Source organism: Triturus cristatus, chromosome 6, assembly GCF_964204655.1.
Source record: "Triturus cristatus chromosome 6, aTriCri1.1, whole genome shotgun sequence".
Lineage (NCBI taxonomy): Eukaryota > Metazoa > Chordata > Amphibia > Caudata > Salamandridae > Triturus > Triturus cristatus.
This window is the reverse complement of record NC_140589.1, coordinates 1,658,267,048-1,658,293,177: the sequence shown is the minus strand read 5'-3', so window position 1 is coordinate 1,658,293,177 and position 26,130 is coordinate 1,658,267,048.

Here is a 26,130-nt window from a genome sequence, read left to right as displayed (position 1 = left end):
CTAGAGCCTTCGGGGCTCTGCGCAACTCTGTGGGGCAAGGTGGGAGTGGCCCGCTGCCATCTGGGGCCACTCAGTCACAAAAGAAATGCCCCCGTATGGATGGAGCCTCCCGGGGCTTGCAAAAACACTTGTGGCCCCCTGAGCCTCGCAGGCTCTGATCAATAAATGCCCCCGTCGTTGGAGCCCTTCTCTTGGACTCTAAAGAATAATGCCCCCGACGTTGGAGCCTCGGGGGCTCTGGAGCACCGCCCCCGTCTTTGGAGTCCCCCTGGACTCGGGTGCCAAGGAGGGGGTGACGGAGCCTCGTGGGCTCTGTAGAAATATGGGCCCCGCTCACGTGAGAGAAGATGCCGCCTGAGCCTCCCTAGGCTCGAGAAGCACTGCTCCCTCCCCCGGGCCAGAGCTCCACTTACCGGGTCTCGCCGACGGAGGCTCTCTTGGGTGGGCAGTCCTTGGAAGTCGAGGGAGCGCGGGGTAGGCTCCCGCCCGCTCCCGCTGGTACCTCCTTTGTGCGGCGTTCCTCGTCCCGGCGCGGGGCTTCCCTCCGACACACGGGAGCCCTGCGCCGCGTTGCGATGCTGGCGCCACTTCCTGTCCGGCTGCAGGCTCCGCCCCTGTCACGGGCAGGAGTGCCTGACTTCCGGATCGGCCGAACAGGGCCGCAGCGGTGATTTTTGAATCGCGGTGATGCGGGGTGGGCACCCGCTAGGGGGATGAGCCAAACAAGAGCGTCAAAGTCCCTGGCGGGGTGGGCACCCGCTAGGGATATTAATTTCCAATAACGCGGGGTGGGCACCCGCTAGCCAAATAATCAAATAAGCGGGGTAGGCGCCGGGTGGGCACCGGCTCGTGCAAAACACCGCAAATCGAGGTGGGCACTCGACACGGCGGCAATGTCCCTGGCAGGGTGGGCACCTGCCAGGGGACTGCAGGATTAGTCCAGAAAGGGGCAAATACCGGGTGGGCACCGGCTTGCAGCAACAGAGCGCTCCTGAGCGCTGAAGGAAAATAAAAGCGCTTCCAGGCGCTTAGGGATGCCAACAGACACCAAGTCCAGAAAAGTTCTCCCCTGCATGCAGCAGGGCAGGGGTGGGGGGCAAGGCTGGACCCAGAGCCAGCTCACTGGGCCTCCAGGCAGGGAGGTAGTCCAAGTGGCGGTCCTCTGGTCCAGCGGCAGCAGCAGCAGCCCCCCTCAGGCAAGATCCTGGCAGAGAACAGTTTCTGTGGGGACACAGCCCCATTTTTATACAGTCAAACCCTTTGTTCTGGGTTCAGGGTGAGGGGGAAAACCAGTCGCAGCTGGTTGGGGAGCACCCTTGATGTGCTCAGCCCCTCACTCTATTCACTGGCAGGGCTAGGGTCGTCAGTCGCACCACAGGGGGCGGGGCCAGCATTGTGTGTGGAAAACCCTGTCCTATTCAGGACCCAGGTGTACTCCTCCCACCCATCTAGCTGCTGATCTCCCCATTCACCACTGGGTGACTCATCCTGACTCTGGGGAATCCCTAGCCCGTCACATGACATGACCAGCCAATCACGCGACAGACACACTGCACACAGAAGTGCCCACCTCTAGAAGTGGCACTTCCACACTAGGTACATGCACGCCGCACACATCATCGCGCAGCATTCACTCCCACGAGTCCGCACATACCAAACTCGGGCCTGCACACCCCACGCATCAGGAACTACTAGGGACACATACATTCCCCATGCATTCCTATGGGAGGGCAGGCCTATCTCACCACATGCACTCAGAGCACGCACGCACTTTACCCTGGGACACAGGAAAAGTGCGCAGAGAGCAAACAATCACCATACCAAGTCACCAATAAAAAGCCAAAAAGTCCAGGGGTGAACCTGCCAGAAGGGCCAAGTCCAACACAACCCCCTTCCAGCCAAAACGCAGGGCAGACCAATCACCACCGTGATGGACTTCCCTGCTTGGGGCGATAGAACACGGACGCGGGCCCGCAACTGCATGGACACCCTCCGGTTCTATGCCACGGTGAACCCATGGAATTCTTTCTAACACCACTGTCTGGACCAACTGGGCTACCCCACTGGTACTCCCAAGCTGTCCGCGGCCAAGACCAGGCCCTAGGCCACCCAGGTGCCACTGGTCTTTGCCTAACCACAGAGTGGGGGGTAGTAACCCCTGGCACATAGCGGCCATTCTCCACTCTTCCTCTCTGAAAGACAGGACTAGACTGACACTGGTTCTCCAGCCTAGGGTCTACACCCTCATGCGGACCAGGAGTCTCAGGGAAAGCTCTCCTCCCCCTACCTCTTCTCCTAGGGTTCCTCCTCCTCTGGCGAGGGGTACACCTAGAACGCCATTCCAACCCAGGGTTTAACCCCTCAGGTTGTACCGGGGGCAGAGGTGGGCTCTCCCACCCTCTGCACCCCCTTCCAGAACCCTGCTCCCTACCAACTGGGGCGGTACCTCTGGAAGAAGAACTGGTCGGGATGCTGGTTACAGACGTCCCACCCTTCAGGTCAGGCTGATCCTGAACCTGGCCTCCCAACCTCCGGCCTAGAACCTTTGGTGGAATAATTGCCTGGCACTCCAGGACTTCTGGGGATTTCCACTCCATCCCCCTGAGGCTATCAAAGGACACATACGTCAAGCGACTGTCTGTCTGGCGCTGATCTCCCGTCCCCTGTCCACCTGACAGTGCGCGGAGATCCCCCAGAACAGAAGTGGTGCCACCCTGGTCACTACACGGGATCCTAGCCCAACTGGGTAGTCCCTGACCCACAGGCTCTTCCACTGGGAAACTCATCCCCCAATCACTCCTCACACTGGACTCCTGTACCCTCCCTACCGGAGCGGTACTGCCAGACTCTAGAACCACAGGAGCCCTGGTTACAGGTGCTCCAGGTCCTCTACTCACCAGGAGATCTCCCTCAAATGGGCTAACAGGACAGCCTAGGTCCCCAACTTGGTGTTCCCTCATGGAACCATCCAAGTCCTGAGGCAGGGTTTCGTACGTCCGGGGACCCTCGGTCACCCTCTCACTCCTGCTCCACTGAGCCAGGCAGTGAGCCCCTACACCCTCCTCGCTATCCTGGGACCTAGCTGGGCTACACTGAGCCTCTTCCACCACGCTGGGCTGGAAGATACCTGACCCACTACTTTTGGAGTCACTCCCTAATGACTCTAGAGAACCTCTAGCCCTTTCCCAGTGCTCTGCTTCCTCCGCCAGGTCAAATGGCTCAGACAATCCACACCCCAACAGGTGTTGGCGCAGCCCCGGCACACAACAACTGAGCAGGTGTTCTTTGAGAACCAGATTACACAGTATGTCAAAATCACTTGCTGTGGAAATCCAATCAAACATTGCATCCTCACATCCATCCACAAACTCCTCCCAAGTCTGGTGAGACAGTTTCCTACTGCCCCTGAATTTCAACCTTAACTCCTCCTCCTGGGGAACAGGTACCAGACTGGGGGAACTGGGACTGGGATTTCCTACACTGGAATCTACATCGCTACTACCACTGGACTCAACCCTCCCTGGGGAGTCCAGAAAATTAAAACTGCGCGCAGGGGATAGTCTACCCTCCAGAGCTACTTTGCCTCTGGTGGAGGCCCTCTCAGCCTCCTCCACCCTCTCCCGCGCCAAGACCCACTCAGTCTCTCGCTGTTGCTTCCTGGCCTCCAGCTGCGCCATAGCCTGAGCATGCTCTAACCTGAGCTTCTCTAACGCCAGCTGGTGCTCCCTTTCTTTCCTCCTATCTTCCCACTCCTCTGGGGACAGGGAAAGGGATGAGGCGCTGCCTCCTACGCTGGACCCAGCAAGGAACGCCCTGCCTATGGGGTCCTCACTCTCTACTGGCGTCCAGGTATTGTCATCCTCTACCTCCTCTTCTGACTCTTCCTCTGTACAGTACCTTTCTAACTCCTGCCTCTGGCGCCAAGCTAGCTCATAGGGATCACAAGCAGGCTCCATTCTGGCGGACGTTATGGTAACAATTATACAGGGAACCTAGGGGTCTGAGTTTCACACAGGAGCACACAATTCACAAAAAGATTCAGCAAGCTCTCTAACCCAGAGAACTCACACTCACTTGCCTAGTGCCACACACCATTCATCCACACACACAACCCTCCCCTCGGACTGGTAAGGCAGTTTCTACCACCCCTGATTCCTCAACCTGACCACCACGTGACACAGGTACCAACTCTGGGCGCAGGGCGGGGGACAAATGTACAGGACACTATTACGCTGCCACCACTGGATCCCACCCTCTGGTGAATCCAGAAACACAATGCACTAAGGGGGATGATCTACCCTCCCGAGCTAGGGACACCTAACTCACAGTGCACAAAACCACATTTCCAAAGAAATGACAATTAAAAACAAACTTTAAAACAATAATCCCTATACCATGTGATTTATCTAAATGCAGAGTTTTGTAGTGCGGCCAGTTGCTGCTGCGGTACAGCGCAAACGCAAGTCCAAATCCCACCGCTGATCACCAATGTTAGAAATGGGATTTCTGGTTGGCTAGGGCTTGCGCCAAAGCCAGACAGAAACCACCACTCTAGTCAGGGCTGGGGAGTTACACGCCAAAGATAACCCCTGCTCACCCCCTTGGTAGCTTGGCACGAGCAGTCAGGCTTATCCCTGAGGCGATGTGTAAAGCGTTTGCGCGCGCACCCAGCAACAACACCCAAGGCCCACCACAAAGGAAACTCCACACAAGGTATTCTATAAAAATAACCTTTGTATTATACACAACACATTAGATAAAAACACACACTCTACAATGTGCCACCAGGCACGGGCAGAATTTACAAGGGATTATATATACAGGGGACAGGGCCACATGGACCACTGTCAGGAATTAGCACTTAGAACATAGGAATAATACTGTAGTACAAAATAACATATGTAGCACACAACCAGTAACTACTGGTAACCAGAAAGTACCACCTACGCAACCCTAACCACCTTAGGAAAATATTGCGCAGGGAATCAGGACCTCACTAGCACCACCTGTGTTAGGGAGAAAACAACCACCTAAGTATCACAATACCTGTAGGGGTCTAAGCACATAAACACATGATGCATAACATTCAGAGGTGCAGGAAAGGAACAATGGCGCAAAAACTCACATTAGCCACTATCTGTGGCAGTCCCTAGGCCAACTGGCCTTCTCGGGGCTAGGACGCCCTATGTCCCAGCAAAGTCAGGGCGCGACTGCGCAGGCTGCGCAGACCAGGGCGCACAAAGCACAACCTACACCTAGCAGTTTCCCACTAAGTGCTGGGCAACTGGTGAAATACTGGGGCACCACTGTGCCTTCCTAAACAAATATGGCAGGGGTTGGAGCCTCGTGGCTCTAAATGCACCAAATGCCCCCTAGAGCCTTCGGGGCTCTGCGCAACTCTGTGGGGCAAGGTGGGAGTGGCCCGCTGCCATCTGGGGCCACTCAGTCACAAAAGAAATGCCCCCGTATGGATGGAGCCTCCCGGGGCTCGCAAAAACACTTGTGGCCCCCTGAGCCTCGCAGGCTCTGATCAATAAATGCCCCCGTCGTTGGAGCCCTTCTCTTGGACTCTAAAGAATAATGCCCCCGACGTTGGAGCCTCGGGGGCTCTGGAGCACCGCCCCCGTCTTTGGAGTCCCCCTGGACTCGGGTGCCAAGGAGGGGGTGACGGAGCCTCGTGGGCTCTGTAGAAATATGGGCCCCGCTCACGTGAGAGAAGATGCCGCCTGAGCCTCCCTAGGCTCGAGAAGCACTGCTCCCTCCCCCGGGCCAGAGCTCCACTTACCGGGTCTCGCCGACGGAGGCTCTCTTGGGTGGGCAGTCCTTGGAAGTCGAGGGAGCGCGGGGTAGGCTCCCGCCCGCTCCCGCTGGTACCTCCTTTGTGCGGCGTTCCTCGTCCCGGCGCGGGGCTTCCCTCCGACACACGGGAGCCCTGCGCCGCGTTGCGATGCTGGCGCCACTTCCTGTCCGGCTGCAGGCTCCGCCCCTGTCACGGGCAGGAGTGCCTGACTTCCGGATCGGCCGAACAGGGCCGCAGCGGTGATTTTTGAATCGCGGTGATGCGGGGTGGGCACCCGCTAGGGGGATGAGCCAAACAAGAGCGTCAAAGTCCCTGGCGGGGTGGGCACCCGCTAGGGATATTAATTTCCAATAACGCGGGGTGGGCACCCGCTAGCCAAATAATCAAATAAGCGGGGTAGGCGCCGGGTGGGCACCGGCTCGTGCAAAACACCGCAAATCGAGGTGGGCACTCGACACGGCGGCAATGTCCCTGGCAGGGTGGGCACCTGCCAGGGGACTGCAGGATTAGTCCAGAAAGGGGCAAATACCGGGTGGGCACCGGCTTGCAGCAACAGAGCGCTCCTGAGCGCTGAAGGAAAATAAAAGCGCTTCCAGGCGCTTAGGGATGCCAACAGACACCAAGTCCAGAAAAGTTCTCCCCTGCATGCAGCAGGGCAGGGGTGGGGGGCAAGGCTGGACCCAGAGCCAGCTCACTGGGCCTCCAGGCAGGGAGGTAGTCCAAGTGGCGGTCCTCTGGTCCAGCGGCAGCAGCAGCAGCCCCCCTCAGGCAAGATCCTGGCAGAGAACAGTTTCTGTGGGGACACAGCCCCATTTTTATACAGTCAAACCCTTTGTTCTGGGTTCAGGGTGAGGGGGAAAACCAGTCACAGCTGGTTGGGGAGCACCCTTGATGTGCTCAGCCCCTCACTCTATTCACTGGCAGGGCTAGGGTCGTCAGTCGCACCACAGGGGCGGGGCCAGCATTGTGTGTGGAAAACCCTGTCCTATTCAGGACCCAGGTGTACTCCTCCCACCCATCTAGCTGCTGATCTCCCCATTCACCACTGGGTGACTCATCCTGACTCTGGGGAATCCCTAGCCCGTCACATGACATGACCAGCCAATCACGCGACAGACACACTGCACACAGAAGTGCCCACCTCTAGAAGTGGCACTTCCACACTAGGTACATGCACGCCGCACACATCATCGCGCAGCATTCACACCCACGAGTCCGCACATACCAAACTCGGGCCTGCACACCCCACGCATCAGGAACTACTAGGGACACATACATTCCCCATGCATTCCTATGGGAGGGCAGGCCTATCTCACCACATGCACTCAGAGCACGCACGCACTTTACCCTGGGACACAGGAAAAGTGCGCAGAGACCAAACAATCACCATACCAAGTCACCAATAAAAAGCCAAAAAGTCCAGGGGTGAACCTGCCAGAAGGGCCAAGTCCAACATTTCCCTAGATGGCCGCCGAGCACCGGCTCAAAAACCAATTTGACCCCCCTGGCAAAACCAGGTGGTTTTGCGATAGGCCATTTTGATGTTGCCTCACTAGGTTTTGGGCCCTTGCCTGCCGCGGGTACTTGGGCCTCCCACACAAGTGAGGCACCATTTTTACCGGGAGACCTGGGGGAACGCTGGGTGGTGGTAAATTTGTGTGAGCCCGGTGATGCCACAACTTTCCCACCCCAAAATGTGTGAAAAAAGTGATTTTTTTCTGCTAAAATGTAGGTTTGCAGGGGATTCTGGGTAAGGAAACATTGGGGGATCCACGCAAGCCATACCTCCCTGGAAGCCGCCGGGTGTCTAGTTTTCAGAAATGCGTGGGTTTGGTAGGTTTCCCTAGATGGCCGCCGAGCACCGGGTCCAAAACCAAAGTGACCCCCCTTGCAAAACCAGGTGGTTTTGCGATAGGCCATTTTGATGTCGCCTCACTAGGTTTTGGGCCCTTGCCTGCCGCGGGTGCTTGGGCCTCCCACACAAGTGAGGCACCATTTTTACCGGGAGACCTGGGGGAATGCTGGGTGGTGGTAAATTTGTGTGAGCCCGGTGATGCCACAACTTTCCCACCCCAAAATGTGTGAAAAAAGTGATTTTTTCAGCTAAAATTGAGGTTTGCAGGGGATTCTGGGTAAGGAAACGTTGGGGGATCCACGCAAGCCATACCTCCCTGGAAGCCGCCGGGTGTCTAGTTTTCAGAAATGCGTGGGTTTGGTAGGTTTCCCTAGATGGCCGCCGAGCACCGGGTCAAAAACCAAAGTGACCCCCCTTGCAAAACCAGGTGGTTTTGCGATAGGCCATTTTGATGTTGCCTCACTAGGTTTTGGGCCCTTGCCTGCCGCGGGTACTTGGGCCTCCCACACAAGTGAGGCACCATTTTTACCGGGAGACCTGGGGGAACGCTGGGTGGTGGTAAATTTGTGTGAGCCCGGTGATGCCACAACTTTCCCACCCCAAAATGTGTGAAAAAAGTGATTTTTTCAGCAAAAATGTAGGTTTGCAGGGGATTCTGGGTAAGGAAACGTCGGGGATCTACGCAAGCCATACCTCCCTGGAAGCTGCCGGGTGTCTAGTTTTCAGAAATGCATGGGTTTGGTAGGTTTCCCTAGATGGCCGCCGAGCACCGGGTCAAAAACCAAAGTGACCCCCCTTGCAAAACCAGGTGGTTTTGCGATAGGCCATTTTGATGTCGCCTCACTAGGTTTTGGGCCCTTGCCTGCCGCGGGTACTTGGGCCTCCCACACAAGTGAGGCACCATTTTACCGGGAGACCTGGGGGAACGCTGGGTGGTGGTAAATTTGTGTGAGCCCGGTGATGCCACAACTTTCCCACCCCAAAATGTGTGAAAAAAGTGATTTTTTCAGCTAAAATGTAGGTTTGCAGGGGATTCTGGGTAAGGAAACGTTGGGGGATCCACGCAAGCCATACCTCCCTGGAAGCCGCCGGGTGTCTAGTTTTCAGAAATGCGTGGGTTTGGTAGGTTTCCCTAGATGGCCGCCGAGCACCGGGTCAAAAACCAAAGTGACCCCCCTTGCAAAACCAGGTGGTTTTGCGATAGGCCATTTTGATGTCGCCTCACTAGGTTTTGGGCCCTTGCCTGCCGCGGGTACTTGGGCCTCCCACACAAGTGAGGCACCATTTTTACCGGGAGACCTGGGGGAACGCTGGGTGGTGGTAAATTTGTGTGAGCCCGGTGATGCCACAACTTTCCCACCCCAAAATGTGTGAAAAAAGTGACCACGCAGATTCCAGAGCTTGCCAAAAAAGGGTCATTTTTCACTGCAAAATTGAGGTGTGACCACGTTGCATTTTGCGCCGTTTCCTGTTGCGGGCACTAGGCCGACCCGCACAAGTGAGGTACCATTTTTCTCGCAGCACTTTGGGGACCGCGGGGTGGGTTGAAATTTGTGGATCCACGCAGATTCCAGAACTTTCCATCCCAGAAATGTGGGGAAAATGTGTTTTTTTTGTCATTTTTTTATGTTTGCAAGGGATTCTGGGTAACAGACCATGGTGGGAGGCAGTCAAGTCACCCCATTCTGGATTTCCCTGGGTGTCTAGTTTTCAAAAATGTATAGGTTTGCTAGGTTTCCCTAGGTGCCGGCAGGGCTAGGGTTCAAATACTACAGCTAGTCACTTTGCCAAAAAGGGGTCATTTTTCACTGCAAAATTGAGGTGTGACCACGTTGCGTTTTGAGCCATTTCCTGTCGCGGGCACTAGGCCGACCCGCACAAGTGAGGTACCATTTTTCTCGTAGCACTTTGGGGATCGCGGGGTGGGTGGAAATTTGTGGATCCACGCAGATTCCAGAACTTTCCATCCCAGAAATGTGGGGAAAATGTGTTTTTTTTGTCATTTTTTTACGTTTGCAAGGGATTCTGGGTAACAGACCATGGTGGGAGGCAGTCAAGTCACCCCATCCTGGATTCCCCTGGGTGTCTAGTTTTCAAAAATGTATAGGTTTGCTAGGTTTCCCTAGGTGCCGGCAGGGCTAGGGTTCAAAAACTACAGCTAGTCACTTTGCCAAAAAAGGGTCATTTTTCACTGCAAAATTGAGGTGTGACCACGTTGCGTTTTGCACCGTTTCCTGTCGCGGGCACTAGGCCGACCCGCACAAGTGAGGTACCATTTTTCTCGTAGGACTTTGGGGAACGCGGGGTGGGTGGAAATTTTTGGATCCACGCAGATTCCAGAACTTTCCATCCCAGAAATGTGGGGAAAATGTGTTTTTTTGTCATTTTTTTACGTTTGCAAGGGATTCTGGGTAACAGACCATGGTGGGAGGCAGTCAAGTCACCCCATCCTGGATTCCCCTGGATGTGTAGTTTTCAAAAATGTATAGATTTGCTTGGTTTCCCTAGGTGTCGGCAGGGCTAGGGTTCAAAAACTACAGCTAGTCACTTTGCCAAAAAAGGGTCATTTTTCACTGGAAAATTGAGGTGTGACCACGTTGTGTTCTGCGCCGTTTCCTGTCGCGGGCACTAGGCCGACCCGCACAAGTGAGGTACCATTTTTCTCGTAGGACTTTGGGGAACGCGGGATGGTTGGAAATTTGTGGATCCACGCAGATTCCAGAACTTTCCATCCCAGAAATGTGGGGAAAATGTTTTTTTTTTGTCATTTTGTTAAGTTTGCAAGGGATTCTGGGTAACAGACCATGGTGGGAAGCAGTCAAGTCACCCCATCCTGGATTCCCCTGGGTGTCTAGTTTTCAAAAATGTATAGGTTTGCTAGGTTTCCCTAGGTGTCGGCAGGGCTAGGGTTCAAAAACTACAGCTAGTCACTTTGCCAAAAAGGGGTCATTTTTCAGTGCAAAATTGAGGTGTGACCACGTTGCGTTTTGCACCGTTTCCTGTCGCGCGCACTAGGCCGACCCGCACAAGTGAGGTACCATTTTTCTCGTAGGACTTTGGGGAACGCGGGGTGGGTGGAAATTTGTGGATCCACGCAGATTCCAGAACTTTCCATCCCAGAAATGTGGGGAAAATGTGTTTTTTTTGTCATTTTTTTACGTTTGCAAGGGATTCTGGGTAACAGACCATGGTGGGAGGCAGTCAAGTCACCCCATCCTGGATTCCCCTGGGTGTCTAGTTTACAAAAATGTATAGGTTTGCTAGGTTTCCCTAGGTGCCGGCAGGGCTAGGGTTCAAAAACTACAGCTAGACTCTTCGCAAAAAAAGTGTACATTTTCAGTGTGAAAATGTGGTGCGTTTACCTTAGGTTTTCAGCCACTTCCTGTCGTGGGCACTATGCCTACCCACACAAGTGTGGTACCATTGTTATCGGGAGACTTAGGGTAGTTCAGATTTGTAAAGCAACTGTTATTACCTATTGATTTTTGATGCATTTCTCCCTTCCAAATGAAAGACATTGTGTAAAAAAAAAGTAATTTTGAAAAATGACCAATAATTGTCATGCAAGTATGAGTATTCCCAATTTCGAAAATGTGCAAATATGCACTGTTTCTAAACTCTGTAATTTGTTCCCATTTCAGAAATACATAGGTGTCTTTCATACCGATTTTTCCATGTATACATTTTCCCACAATAATTGCTATATACCCGGAACAAAAAAAAAAAACATTACAAAATGCTGCTCCGTTTTTTACTCTGGGTTCGTTGGGCTCTTGGTGAACCTACAAGTCCTATATATCCCCACAACCAGGAAGGTGCACCGGATGTAACGGTACATTGCTTTCAAAGAGATGTCATAATTCGAAGAAGTTACCTGTGAAAACGTTGACTCAAAAGGCTTCTTTTTTCAACAAATTTCTAATTTTTCCTATATTTACCTGTTAGGTTCTATAAAGAAACCTTGATGGATCTACACAAATGACCCCTTGCTGAATTCAGAATTTTGTCTACTTTTTAAAAATGTATAGCTTTCCAGGATCCATTATTGCTTTTCTACCCATTTTTACCATTATCTGGAAGGAGGTTCAAAGCACAAAAAATAGCAAAAATAGGGTATGTCCCAGAAAAATGTCAAAACTGTGTAAAAAATGTTGGATTTCTAACAAAAAACTGTCATTCCCTAAAAGCTGGAGAAATTGTGATTTCAGCCCCACAAACCCTTTTTTGATATCATTTGCAGAGAAAAACCCAGACGCTTTCATTTGCAGCCACTTTTCCCCATTTTTCACAAAAAAAACAAAATTTTGCTGTATTTTGACTAATTTCTGGGAACCCTCTAGGAGAATCCACAAACCCTGGGTACCTTTAGAATCCCCATGATGTGGGAAGAAAAGGACGCAAATTTGGCATGGATACCTAATGTGGTCAAAAAGTTACAGGGGCCTAAGCGCGCACTACCCCAAATAGCCCAAAAAAGGCTTAGCACAGGAGGGGAAAAGGCCTAGCAGCAAAGGGGTTAAATAATGTTTTGGAGGTGTTGGAGAAAAGGGGTGCGACACTACGAAAAGACAAATGTATCTTCAAAACAAGAGAGATTGAATATCTAGGACATGTATTTTCAGAACAGGGTGTGAAACCTAAACCTAGCTTAGTAAAAAGTATTGTAGATGCCCCTGCTCCACAGAATTGAGAACAATTATTGTCATTTATAGGTTTATGTGAATCTTACGCACAATTCATGCGGAACTTTGCCACCATCACTGAATGTTTCAAGGTCTTGCTTAAAAAAGGAGCAGAATTTGTTTGGTCAGAATTGTGTCAAAGCACCTTCGAGAGAGTTAAAAAGGACATTACTTCTGCACCGGCTCTACAATCTTGCGTAGAAGGAAGAAAGACTGTTGTCACTGTAGATGCATCTGAGTATGGTTTAAGCGCAGTACTAACTCAGCTGAATGACACACGTGAAACAACTGTAGGCTTCTCATCCAGAACATTGCGTGCACCTTGAATGCAAGTATTCTGTCATAGAAAATGAACTTTTAGTGTGAGTGTGGAGTGTAGAAAAGTTCAGAGCTTACCTGTGGGGAAGACCATTCATCTTGAGGACTGATCATCGCCCTTTAGTAGACATTTTATCTGGAAGGAGATTAAAACGCACTACTGCTCGCATTGCCAGACTTTCTGCTAGATTATTAGAATTCACATTTTCTGTAGAGTACATACCTGGGGGGGAAAAACACCAGGGCAAATTGCCTCTCCAGAATTCCGATTGAGGACCCCAGTGAATATGATCGGGAGTCAGAAATTGAAGAATGCTTTGTCGCCCACATTGGCGATTTCAGCATTTGCAAGGAAGAGAGTGAAAGGATACAAAAGGTGAACAATGATGTTGTGTTGTAAGATGTTTTGCGGATGATTGGATCAGGTTGGCTGAAAGAAAGGAATACGTCTGATAAGTTACAGATATTCTGGAAGGTTTCTGACGAATTGTCAATAGAGAGAGGTACGTTAGTGGGTAGTGATAAATTAATTCCACCCGCTTGTTTTCACAAACGCATAATTGAATTGGCACATTCAGGTCACTTAGGCTCGACAGGCACCAAAAGAAGAATAAGGGAAGACTTTTGCTGGCCAAAAATGGACAATGAAATTGATAATTTTGTACAGAATTGTGAAAAATGCAGAGTAACTGACAAAGTTTTAAAAACGGAAGGAACAGTTGAATCTTTTGCTACTTGTCCAGGGAGAGTATGGCAACGTGTAGGTGTGGATTTCTTGGGACCTTATCATATCCTTCCCAACTGCATGAAATACTTCATTGTTATGGTAGATCACCTGTCTAGGTGGGTGGAGGTTAGAGGTGTAATGGAACCTACAACTAAAAGTGTGATACATTTTTTTCAAGATGTGTTCGCAAGGGAAGGTATTCCTGGAGAAATCCTAACTGATAATGGTGTTCAGTTGACTTCTCCAGAGATGAAGTCTTTTACAGAAAAGTGTAATATCAAGCACATAAGAACACCGTTATTTCATCCCCAAAGTAATGGGAAAGTGGAACGCTTTAATAGAGTCCTAGTTGAATGTATTCAATCCACTTTGAGATGTAACATGGACATCGAGAAAGCAATCAAAGAATTGATTTGGTGCTACAGAACAACTCCTCACAGTGTCACGACAAAAACCCCATTTGAACTTATGCGTGGCAGAAAAGCAACCACAGAATTGTTTCCTTTTTGGATGGCTAAGATTTCCCCCCAAAATTTGAATGTGAGAGAATCATGGGATGTAGCAAGATACAATTCTGATCTTTCTAGCGCAAAGAGGGTACACATTGATGAAAAGGGTATAAGCAGGTTGAGAGTAGGCAACTGGGTATGTGTCAAGAACCCTTGTTTAGTTGGGAAAGGCTCTTCAAAATTCAAAGAACCAAGGAAAATTTATGAACTCAGAAGAAATGCTGCCAAGTTGTCTGACAGTAATTGGTGGAACACTTCTCACATAGCACTTGACCCTAGTGTTTGCAATGATGTCAGAGGCAGAGGCAGTTGTACTCAATCACCCAAACAAATGAATGGGGGGGAGATGCATGGAGTTTTGAAGAGGAGCGTTTGCGCTAAATTTACACCGAGCAAGTGATAAGACTTTATTTGTGATTAAGATTTTTTTTACTCAATTTTTGGGGGGGTAGGAAGGGGTATTGTTTATATTCCACTCGTGCTCTTGTAACATTTTTACCTTAGTTTAGATTTTTCTCTCACTTGCTATTTATAGTTTTGTTTAGAAATTCCTTCCTCTTCAATTGCATTGTTACTATGTTCCTCGATGTTATTTCATTATTTGTTATTCTCTGTAAATGGGGATAAGTGTGGTGATGTTAGTCCTCCCTCAACACATAAAGATGTTCCTGGTACATATTCATCATAATCACTTTTCTTGGTGTTCTCCAAGGAATGGATCATTCTCTCAATCGACTTTGGTAGTTTTCCTGGGAGTGGGGAGCTACGATGTTGTGCAGTGTCTCCCCTTTACTCTATCTGGACAGAGGACTGTTGTTAAATCTTGTCTTCTTAAAAGAAAGGACTTGCCCATGCAAATGTAGCTGTCTGACAATGACAGCATGTTGTCCATTGCATAGTATGTTGTCTTGGGAGTTGTGGGAGGAAGACTGTAGAATGAGGAACTGTCCTCCTCACAAGGGGTTTCTTCTCATTCAGAAGATTGTGAGAAAGCTAGAGTTGCACCTGGAGTTAGAGAGCGGAGGAGGAGAGGTAACTGAGGTACCTATAGGGTGAATGATGTGTTCAATAGATCCCTGCATAGCCAGTAGGAGCATATGTTACTGAGCAGCTGTTGCCTGGGGATTTGCTGTCCGTAGGTGTTTCCTAAGAGGGAAGCTGCTATCTGGGGCCCTGAGGACTTTTAATAGATGTTTGCCACGGTGTGACCAACAATCACCTTCTCGTCAGCTATGGAGGCCACACAGACAAGGCACTTAGGAAGAGGACAGGGTTTTAACCCGGTACAGCCTGACATCCTCTGTTTGTAGGTGGTATGGCAGCTCCTTACGCTCTTTTGACCCCAAGAACTAAAAGCAAATGGAAATATATTTAGCAATTTTGATATTACAGATTGCGTATATATCTAAAATAGAGTTGTTTTACAATACTTGTAAGCAACATGTAACATTTAAGTATAGATATCTGATACGTTAGACTAATATAGATTGTAAGTAATAGATTAACATGTGACCATACATATGAAGTATAAGAGAATCTTACCTGTACCTGCCAAGGATGCTTGCTTTGGGATGGACCCTTATATTCTTCTGCTGAACCTGTGCCTGTGTCAATGGTCCATCAGCTGATGTAAAAGGTAAAGATAAACTTCAGAATTGTTATATTAGGACTGAGGAGAAATGTGATAAATGATACTAATGGTATTAAGGCTGAAAAAAGTTAAATAGATCTCATGCGTTTGAGCAAGCCTCGCATTGCGTCCATCTATTTACATGCATAAGCCTGTATGAACTTATAAATAAAGTCTTCGTTCCTGATTAGTCCTGACAGCATTTGAGTGTAGAAGTGAAGAACTACATCCAGGACAGTTGAAATCTGTCTAGCTGCCTGCATCAATTACAAACAGTTGCTACCTGAGCAATAGCAATCTGTGCTGCAGGAATCTTCTGCAGTACAAGTCTAAGGAGTGTAGACAGAGTTTCCCAGATGGTATACTCTATTTAGAACATGGGAGATATCCACACCCAAACTCATGGTTCCACTGCTCTATTTAGAGATGGGGAAGCACCACCGGTGGAAACCTTTCAACAACAGCCCATTTGATATTGCCCGTCAATCAAAATATTCCACATTGTCTGCCCTGTTTTAGACGGATGTTCCAATGTTCCTTTTTTTCTTTTCAGGACCATCAGGGATAGTCTGGTGATCCTGAATAGGAAACCAAATTAATTACCCCCTCACACTGGGAGGAAAATTCCAGCATGTAAGCCGGTTTGTTTTTGCAAAATAAAAAAACTATGCACATTAAACATGACATCCATTGTGCAAAATTGGAAAGGCCCTTAGTGAATCTAATGGTATGGCAGCTCTGATGAAGGCACACTGTCTGCATATGCCTTCCCTGACCTAGCAGGCGGAGACAAAACCCAAAATTAGCATCATCGTCAGCTGCATATTAGCTAGCACCTAGCTCCTATAACACACCAACCTTGCATCACAACTCTTAACCAGCATTCTTCATAACCATCATTTTTAGATATTGCTGCATTTGATCTCCCTGTATAGAGTGGTGCATTGTTCTGCATCTAGGTTTGCCATTAAAACACCCTTTATAAAATAGATTGGAATTATGATGAGAGTTGGAGTAACTGTAGCTGCAATCAGGACAGTTGCCACAACTGCAGTGTCAGCCTGGGTAGTACAGCTATAGCTAGCTCAATTGCAGACAGAGCAGTTTTAGCCAGGGACTCCGCAGAAAGGACAATTCACACAAGGGCAGCTGTAGCCATGTCATTTTCAGCCAAGCCCAATGCAGTGTATGTGAAAGCACTGAGGACAGATGTAGTTTGTCAAATTGCTGTGTTTGTACTTACAGCCAAGTAGGTTTATACATGACTATTGTGAGGAAATGTGGATTATTATGTGGTGTGGTTGTGCGCTCTCACTGTATAATAATAACACAAACTCTTTTCGCGTCTAGTCAGGTTTGTTTGTAAAATCTCAGCTCAGTCTTCTTTAGCTGTGGCTCAGAGCAGACAGATGTTATCATAGGAACATGTGTAAAGCATTACGAAGTAATAAACCAGTTGACTAAAAAGAAAACACAACACAATAAAAGTCCAACACCAATTTATAAAAATAGGTTATCTTTAAAAGACACCTAAAATAACAAAACTCCAAAGGAGGGTTCCAGAAATGTGAATTTTCAAAGAAAGAATGAATAAGGCAATAAATCTTTGTAATCTACATTGATCGTGGTTTTAGGGCTAGCCACAACAAGTAACTTGAAAATGGCTTTAAGGGCATTGTTGTGGGGTCCACCTTCAATAGGGAGCCAATCACAGAGACCAGTCAGGTCCAGTTGAACAGTGACCTCTTGGTTTAAGCAGTCTCCATTCCAGTTTCAGGTCCTGTGGGAGAAATACCATAGAAGTCAATGAAGTGGCCCTGATGCAAAGAAAACAGGATGCTGAAGATGCTCATGATGCTGAGGATGCTGGAATGATGTTGGGTTTTTCCTGTGGCCAGACCTTGGTCTTTGAGCATGGGGGGAGACTTTGGCCTCAGTAGTCGATGCCCCATGACATCTGGGTGAATTTACGAATAAACCCAGTTGCCACTGTTATCTGGTCTACGGTTAAAGCAAAGCCAACAAGTCCTTCTACCTTGCAGTAACTTCCATGCTAAACTGCACTCTGGTGACTCTCCCGGCTGTAGATGACTCAGGTGCAACTTTTGAGGGTCAAGACTCAGCCTCCCAGGCTGCACTTTGGCATCTAGCACTAGTCGGTCTTCTTGGCGCTGGAATTTTAAGTGTGCCAACTTATCTGCTGTTTTGGCCCTGTGGTTGTAACAGAGAGTCACTCACCTTCACTGTCTGGGGCTGGTAGACAACATTTCCATGAGCAGGGCCCCACAGACACATTCCGTACTTTGATAGTCCAAGGAGCAACAGGTGCATTACAGTTTTTGGTGCAGCCTCTCTTTAATTGGTCCAGGGAGCAGCAGAGCAGTCCTCTTTCGGTCTTCTCTCTAGTACAGATGTGATCTGAGGTCTGGATGCAATGGGTGCCAATTCTTTGCCCACTACAATCCCAGGGGGTGTGGTGACTAACTAGTCAATGATCTACCAGGTCCCCACGCGCATGCTGATGGCTTCCTGTGAAGTGTGGCATCTAGCTAACTGAAATGCCCTATTCTGCCCACTTCCAACATGGCAGAACCCTTGTCTTGGTGTGTGAACTCCATAGCCCAACCCAGAGTAGTGGCTACCTGGTGGCTACACTCTTCTTTGACAATAGCTTCTCCTTCTCTGCCTGAAGTATGCCAGCCTGTCTGCTAAAATAAAAGAGCATGGGTGATCACCATTTGTCCTTCAAAGAAGGACTCCACCTTTGAAACTCGAGTTTTGGGCTCACACCCACTATGGCAACCCGGCCAAGAGGAGGTCACGCCTCTTTCCTCAGCAAGTCCCTTTGTTTCCCTTCCTGAGAGTCATTCAAGCCTGCCCCCAGGAGGGCAGAAGGCTTTCTCGCACAACTGTAAACAGCTACTGGAATCTTTGGGCACAAAAGTGTCCACTTTCTAAAGTTGCCATTTGTAAAACAGTTACATTCAATTCAACTTAAGCACCAAGGGCCATATGTAGGTGGCATACAATTTACCGATTCTTAAATACCGAATTTTACCGATTCGGTATTTAAGAATCGGTAAATTGTATGTAGGTAATAATTCGGTAAATGTTACAGAATCGGAGAAATTCGGTAATTACCGAATCGGTATTTACCGATTCGGTAATGAGGCATACCTTCCCATTGATTCCTATGGGCCTGGAGGCAATGGGGGGAGCACATTCAAGGGTGGCAGGGTGTCACATTGACACCCTGTTGCACCCCTGATTCCTGCATGTGTGCACATGTGGCGGACATACATGCCCTAAGGGCATGTATGTCTGCCACATGGCACTCTTATTTCAGCAAAATATTGCTTTTTGCAATGTATTCGGTATTTATCACCAACCTATATTTGGTGGTAAATACCGAATTCTAATTCCTACACAACACTCATTAGAGTGTTTCCTACATCTCATTTCAGGATTCGGTATTTACCGAATCGGTAATTTTACCGATTCGGTAAATTACCGAATCCTGAAATATGCCCCCTACATAGCAAATGCCTAAATACCGGTCGGTAATGGGATATTTACCGAAAATCGTCCGTTACCGACCGGTATTTGGCTTCCTACATATGGCCCCAAGTCTGGTTTAGCACAATGATTTTTTGATACCGTGAAGTAACATATTTAGTAGACCCATTCAGATGTTAGCACTGCTGAGTTGTTAGCATGTACCTCCATTCTCCATACTCGCCAATTGGGCTTGTAGCCTTTCCACAGTAAGAATTGCAATGCAGGGTTTTTACTGTCGGGGCATATACAGTTAATAAAACAAGTCCTTCTTTTTAATGTAATCCACCTCGCCTTTAGAGCTCATAAGGTCTGCCTTGAGGATAACTTATACATATTAAAAAGTAAGGTTTGGGCTTTGTTATTGATTTAAATGGTAAAGTCAAGTTAGCAGTTTAAAAACGCTCTGCCAGTCTGCAATGACAAACTGGGTCATGAATTTCTTTGTCACACTTGTGGTGGTACAATACGTGCTACAGTCCTAGAGGGACACTTAGCCTCCAAGCCCTTGGTACCCCTGGTATCATATACTAGGGACTTATAAATAAGTTTACTTATGCCAACTGTGGGTAAACCAATTACACATACATGTTTTAAGGGTCAGAGCAGCAGCACTGAGGTCTGTTTGGAGGGACTCATTGCACTTTCAGAGTTGAAAAACAACACCTAATAGAGGGAACAAAACGTGGGGATGAACCTGTAAAAAGCCATCGTTTCACAACCAGCAATCCAGACACAATATAGATATGAATTGAAAACAAGAATGAAAGAAAATGTATAGAAGCATTGAAAAATACTACTGCCATATTTTTTATGATGCAAGAAATGTATAAACATTGGTAACCACTGAGTTCTGAAAACACTGAAGAAACTGCAAAAATCCCACCAGAATTAACAACAAATAGAAAACAAAAGCAGGAAACACTACATGCACATATACTTACCTAAGAAGCTGCAGAATAGGTTGGTGTATTTAGTGAGATAACGACAAACAGATTATACATATAGGTTCACACATTAGAAAAAAATGGCTTTATCGTCTTTAGCATATCCTGACAATGGGGTTATGTTATGGAGTAATATGTTACATATCCTAACACTTATGCTGAATGAAACATTGTTAAACAAATTACAATTGATCTTGTTGAAAACTTTCCTAGCTCTTCCATCCATCTGGTGTCACTAGCCCATCACCATGCGTTGTATGTAGCAGAAAGACAGGTAGGCAGGTAGTAGATGACCAGACAACAAAGGACCTTCCAAGTAACAAATGACTTGCTATTGATATGCACAATAAAAGCTGAATCAATAACAATATAAGTATGGTGTTGGATATATTTTGTCTTAAAATATCAAAAATAGACATCAATGTGAGTTTTGAAGTACAACATAACAAATACATGCTATTTTACTATTATTAATAATTATTAACAGTGATGTATGGAACTAATTAAAAGAAAGTTCAGTATATTTTATTAACTTTGAAGGTTAGATTAGTTTTTATAAAAAAATGCAGTTGAAATACTTTATATTTGAATAATAAATATGTTTTGATGTTATCCATTTTTTAACATTAGAATATATTGATTTTTTATATTTTTAACTAGTGTAAATCAGTGAATTTATTTTTGCATTAGTTCCTATTATTTTAAGTCAAATCAAATAAAATGTATTTATTTATTTGATTGAGTTCTCTACTGAGAACAACAAATAAGATAATAAAATGATAAAATTACATTTATAAATAGCAAAAATAGTGAGCGCTTATCCTAATACAGGTTTAAAAAAGTAAATTTAAACAGATTATAGCACACAAATTCATTGGGAGGTGATTTAAGAATTTAGATCAAACTCTGTACAGTTGTCGAATTACACTTTGTTCGAATTGGTTTTAAAAATCGCTTTCTAGTGTCAACTACTGTGGAGTTAGGACAAACAAACAAAATATGTGTCAGATCTTGAACTCCTCCTTTACAGAGGTTACATAAGCTTCTGGCATTATTGTTATTTGTCCATTTACAGGTGAAAGATTTGAGAGGAAGGATCCCAAACCGAAGTAAAACCATACAACGCCGGGCGCAGTGTCTTTAAGTGAAATTAAGATATTGTTGCCTTTGTTTGAATTCAATTGACTTTGCATTTTGTTTATAACATGGCAGTTTTGTACAGTGCTGGAAATCGAGATCGTAACTTATTCTTGGAGTCAAGTGTTTTAAAAAGAGTTTCAAATGTGCCGGGGGTCCAGGTTTTCAACAGATCAACTGTACATTCTGACAACTTCAGTGCGAACATTAAGTTTCGATAAAAGACGTATTTTAAGGATCCTTCATAAAACAATTCCAGTTTTAATAAAGCTCTTAGAGAACCTTGTTCGGCATGTAAGATGTTATACGCCCATCGGATGATACTAGTGATTCCTCTAGCGTATCTACTTGTTAGAGAAAACTCAAGGCGCAGGGCTTGCACAGGTACTGCTTGAGACATTTTGGTTAATTTCTGAAGAATCTTACTTTCTTTGAGTTGTATTGGATGCCATTGATTTATGGGAATGTGCTCAAGACCGTATGAAAGAACTGGAGGGATGTTGATGCTAAAGACCTGTAAAAGGGTTTAAAAGTGCCTTTGCCCAGTAGAAGAGTATAATCTTTGAAGCGCCCCGGCATGAACATCAGCTTTGTAGGCCAGGTGCTGGAGATGGGAATGATTTTTTAAGGTTTGCGAAAAAATACGACTTAAGTAGATGTATTTATTCACTATTTCTAACGGTTGTCCTCCTAATGTCCAGTTATAGTTTACGTATCTTTTACTTCCTCGAAAAGGAACTATTTTTGTCTTTGTAATATTGGGAACCAAAAAAATTTGGTCTGCATATGACGCAAGTGCGTGCAAGTTCCTTTGGAGGCCAAACGGAGTAAGGTCAAGGATAGTCACATCGTCTGTGTACATCAAAGTATGAATTTTATGTAGTGATATTTTCGGTGGGAAATTAGTTATCTGCTTAATACAATCTGGGAGATCACTAAGGTAAAGGGAAAATAGTGATGAAGCTAAAATACACCCTTGTCTTAGGCCATTCAATGTTTTAATTGGGGATGTGAGGCCCTTCTCTTTCCCCAAAAAAACTTGGCACCAGGTTTCGGAATGGAGTGACACAATTATATGTAATAAGTTAAGCGGGATTGCCAATTTTTCTAGCTTACACCAAAGTGTTGGTCTGTCCACTCTGTCAAATGCTGTTGAAAAATCAACAAAGACAGAGTAGACGACCTGTGATTTCGAGACCACATATTTATCAATTATTATTTGTAACATCGTGATATTTTCAGTTACAGAATGTTTTTTGCGAAACCCAGCTTGGTTAAATGGAATTGATCCAGTTGAGAAGGCCCACTCTTTGAGATGGTCCAATACACAGGCTGCGAAGATCTTTCCTGTCGCATCAAGCAGGGCGATCTGTCGGTAGTTGCCGGGGGACAGTCTGGAGCCCTTCTTATGGATAGGGATAATTATACTTCCTTTCCAAGATTTGGGAATTTCGCAAGTGGCGAAGCTATGGGAGAAGAGGGGAGTTAAAAACAAACTCCACTCCTTTGGATTCTTTTGAAGCACTTTTATTGGAATTAGATCTGGGCCCATTGCTGCAGAAGTTCTTGCATTTCTTATATGAAGTTCAATTTGAAATGGTGAAGGGGTGAGATCTTCAAGAGTAGTAACCCGTGTCTTGCCCGATGGTCGTATCACCATTTCTTTCCTCATGTTTGTTTTGTATAAATTTGCTAAATACACTTCCCATTCCCTTGGGGGGACTGGTGAGGCTTGTAAAGTTTTTTTTTTTGCCTGTTTCTTTTGCAATAAGAGTCCAGTATTCACGTATATTTTTTTGTTTAGCCGCTATCTGAATGTCCATCCATTTTTTATCCTGTTGCACTTTTCTTTGCTTTTCTTTTGCCCTCCGTTTACGATTTGTGATTATTTTGATTTCCTTTTGTCTTCTATCGGAGAAACATAAGAATTGTGCCCGAATTAATTTGTTAAGTAATATTACATTTTTGTCAGGGTTTTCCTTTTTGTGATTTCTTAATTGGGAACTTCGGAGATTAAGGGATTCTTGCAGGAATTTCACTAGTTTCTTTAGAGCGACTTCAACATTTATTATTGGGTCTGAGAAATGTATACTCTCAAATATTTGCGTAAGTGCCTTTGTTATGTTGTTATTGTCGAGAGCTCTCGTATTTCAAGTGATTCGTCCTTGTTCTTGATTAATGAGTGCAGGGCTTTGTGAATACATGTTATAACCCACAGCGGTAGAATTCGCGATTAGACCAGTTGCAAGGTTAAGAATTGCGTGGTCACTTCCCTGATTGAAGTTAATGCTTAGGTGTTCTATCTTCCTGCACAAGTCCCGACTACATATCATGTAGTCTAATATTGAGGAATTAAATAGACTTGTTCATGTACTTGTTGCCGGAATGTCTCCTTCTGTGTTGCCATTTAAGATAACTCCATTGAATGCTGGTAGCGAGGAGAGTATTTTAAGTCCATGCCTCCATTATTTTTATGGCAGGGTGGGCATTGGTTGGCCATGTGTGGTGCTGGACTTTATATTTTTTTATTTTGGCAGTTGAAACACACTTGTTAAGTCTACACTTTTGAGTAACTTACACTTGGATTTTGTGAATAGCCAAAAGTATTAAAGTTACGCAAGAATGCAAGAGAAAATGTGTAAATTCCTCACAAGTATTTGTACCTTTGTTTATAGCCCCTTAAATTGATATATTTTAAATGTAATATAATTTTTCAAGTTTATACATTTTTTTAAGTTAACATCATTTTAAATATTTAAAATGTTATATACTAACCTCTATAGTGATGTCATTTTGGCCCAAAATATTTTTACAGTTAGTATTTTTGTTCTTACATATTAAATATGTAACGTCAATATTGCGTGTTCAATATTGTATCACAATATGTTAGCTGTCTATATTATATCAGACAATCCTCTTGGTGTTTCTCTAGTGATTCAGTTGCTTCTTCTGGAACTTGAGGAAGCATTGAAATAATACTTAGGCCCTGATTACGACCTTGGTGGTCGGACTGCTAGGCCACAGAGTAAGGAGAATGCCGCCAACTCAGTGGCATCCTGACCCCCACAGTTTACGGGCAAGCTGGCAATGTGCGGGTGGAAGTCTTGCGGTGGCAGCATGCTTCAGCTCACAGAGATATTCTGAAGACAATGCTGCCGCACTGCAGCACCTGCACTGTTGTGTGTGCACTGATGCCATGCACCATGTGCCCCCAGTCACAATGCCCAATGGGCAAAATTGTCTGGTGCACTGTTTGAGGCCCCTTTCACTGATTTAAGGGTCCCCGCCTTGAAAAGGTTGGCGGAAACCACCTCCATGCAGGGCCGCTTACACCACCGCAGCGGGATCCAAGATCCTCGTGGTTGCGGTGGTGTTGTGGCGGTCCGACTGCCCTCCTTGTAATCATGCAGTCAGACTGACTAGGTGGCAGCAGTTGGACTGCCGCTGATGGTACAGTCGTCTCAAGACCACCGTACTCGTAATCAGGGCCTTGGTGCATTTCCTATTCGTTGTTTCACTCTAAGGACCCGATTACGATGAGGTGCGGTTTCAGTTTTGACCGCCGTATTACAATGCAGGCAGCTGAAAATGAAACTGGCCGGTCATTCCCGCTTTATTCTGACAGGCTCAAGGAGCCCTTTGGCCACTTGTAGACCAGGACGCAATCCCAATAGATGACGTTTCCGTTGTTGGGATTACGATATTGGTTTGCAACAGGCTTTCCATGTCGGGCTTTTCTGACATGAAAAGCTTGTTGGAAAGCGACAATGGGGACCATTGCAGGGCCCCCTTAACACTGTAGCCTCTGGTTGGGGGCCAAGGACATACCTATGGTGCCCCCCTGTGAATCCCTGCACCGTGTGCATGCCAATAAATCAATGCAATATCAGTATTAAGCTTTGCTAAGTGAAAGGGAAATCTGTGGTCCGGTTATGATTATCTGAGGTAGGAGAATTTTTCCCATCTGCACAATTCAGCAAGTTTGACCCACCAAAATGTATCTGGGGGAAAAAGGAATTACAGTAATGACTGCAGCACTCACAATTCTGCTGTGTGATAATGCCTGATACTGCTAATATCAGAATTTAATGGAGCACTCATTACGGGGAATTCTGTTTTTTAATGGGACTACCTAGGTCCTTAATGATGCATAAAACTACTGTAAGCAACATTGTAAAATATGTATTCAAATAGCTTAACTTACTTCTATAAGCGAGACCACAAACAATTAAACTCAACCAGTGAGTGATAACAAAGATGAAGACATAATAAAAAATAAAATAACTAAAAAGGCTCCATGAAGTAAAGTAAAGAAAAAAGAAAAATACAATTGTCCTTTTGAGAGAATGACACTAGAGATCAAAGAGTGAGAGATGAGCCAAATGACTACAAGTGATACATCAAAGAAACAAAATAATTATGTAAGGAGTGGTGAGAGTCAATAAAAAACTGCTATCCTTACTATCATCCACATCAGTCCAACCACTTCCACATTGAAAATGACTGAACATAACTGAGGAAAGTTTATTATAAAACAACATCACGAAACATGAAACATTAACTGCAAATACAATAATAATTTCAACATAGAAACGCATATATATTAGAAACATCTTGCAATAAGTAAAATCCCTAAAACAACAAAGTGATCAACTTACAACATCCCATATGAGAATCTAATCAGAATTGAAAGGATTTGAAGCGATGTATTTAGGTGTCCCTTTCCTTTCAACATGCTCTAGTATACTTTTTCAGCATCATAGGATCCTTGTAAGTTATTCTTCTAGTATTGTGTGATACTTGGAATAACACATGGATGGAGAAGGTCATAAGGTGCATCCATTAGCTTAAAGGTTGATCACAGGTGAAATGTATTTCTATCTACTGTTTTTGGCTATATCCTGAGAAATTAAAACCTTATGGCCCTGCCCCATGAGTTATTTTCTTTCTTACTAATTCATCACCACCTA